The sequence below is a fragment of the Dioscorea cayenensis genome, chromosome 16 (genome assembly GCF_009730915.1).
Source record: "Dioscorea cayenensis subsp. rotundata cultivar TDr96_F1 chromosome 16, TDr96_F1_v2_PseudoChromosome.rev07_lg8_w22 25.fasta, whole genome shotgun sequence".
NCBI lineage: Eukaryota > Viridiplantae > Streptophyta > Magnoliopsida > Dioscoreales > Dioscoreaceae > Dioscorea > Dioscorea cayenensis.
The window spans coordinates 6,057,111-6,058,420 of NC_052486.1; the positions used below are offsets into that span (position 1 = coordinate 6,057,111).

Consider the following 1,310-nt stretch of genomic DNA (forward strand, 5'->3'; position numbering starts at 1 on the left):
AGAACTTCTTATACTGTTCATCCCCTTGGTCATTCTTCAATCTAGAGGGATAAGGGATTCTTGGCTTGAAAGGTGGGGGTGCCACCTCTTTCTCTTTGTTTGCCCCATCCTCAACCTCTATAACCTCAGGGTGCGTGTTCTTTCGGCATCTCACTCGGAAGCCTCCCTTCAACCTCATGACCACTTCTCAAAGTGATCGCCTTCACATGTTCTCTAGGGTTGGTTTCCGTGTTGCTTGGTAAACTTCCATGTGGCCTTTCGGAAAGAGATTTCACAATTTGCCCCACTTGATTTTCAAGGTTTCGCAAGGAGGCGGTGTGATTGCGAAGTGCTTCTCCAAATCTGTCATTCGGGTTTCCAAGCCTGAAATTCTGTTTTCCACTTGAGGGGCTTGTTGTTGTTGTTGGAACCCCGATGGCCCCATGGTCTTCTGTGGTCCTTGATTACTCCATGAAAAGTTGGGATGATTCTTCCAACCTGAATTGTAGGTGTTGCTGTATGGATTCCCTTGAGGTCTCATTCCATTACCTACAAAGTCAACATTCTCAACTGAAGAAACATCACCAATGACGATTGGGCAATCGGAGGGAGCATGTCCTCCACCACAACCGGTGTAATTGTTCACGGCCGCAACTCTATTCGAAGCTATAAGATCTAGCTTCTTACTCAAACTCTCCACTTGGGCCGCCAATGAAGTTACCGCATCAATTTCATGGAGACCGGCCACCTTTTTCTTCTCCCTAGCGTTTCACTGGTAGCTATTTAACCCTATTTCTTCAATCAATTGACGTGCTTCATCGGGGGTTTTGCTACCTAAGGTACCTCCTGCCACCACATCCAAGAGTTGCCTTGTACTCGGGTTCAAACCATTGTAGAAGGTTTGAACAATCATCCACTCCGGGAATCCGTGTTGAGGACACTTTCGCAGGAGTTCCTTGAACCTTTCCCATGTCTCAAATAGAGACTCCAATTCCAACTGCACAAAGGATGAGATCTCATTCCTAAGCTTTGCTGATTCTCCGGGTGAAAAATAACGGGCTAGAAAAGCTTCTACCATCTCCTCCCATGTAGTGATTGATGCTCTAGGTAATGAGTATAGCCACTGCTTTACTTTCCCCTTTAAGGAAAATGGGAAGGCTCTCAACTTGATGGCATCATCCGTCACACCATTTATCTCCAGCATGTCACACACCTCGAGGAAGCTCTCTATGTGACTGTTTGGATCCTCATCGGCCAAACCGTTGAATTGTGCGGACTACTGCAGCATATGGATGAATGCTGGCTTTAGCTCGAAGTTTTAAATTGTAATT

General features: G+C 46.1%; 1 non-coding gene across 1 annotated transcript; it reads left to right on the forward strand.

The window, feature by feature from the left end:
- Window positions 1–902: 902 nt before the first annotated feature.
- LOC120279902 lies at window positions 903–1,009 on the forward strand. The gene has a single exon (XR_005542205.1). It is a non-coding gene; the product is annotated as a small nucleolar RNA R71 (small nucleolar RNA).
- The last annotated feature ends 301 nt before the right edge of the window (window positions 1,010–1,310 follow it).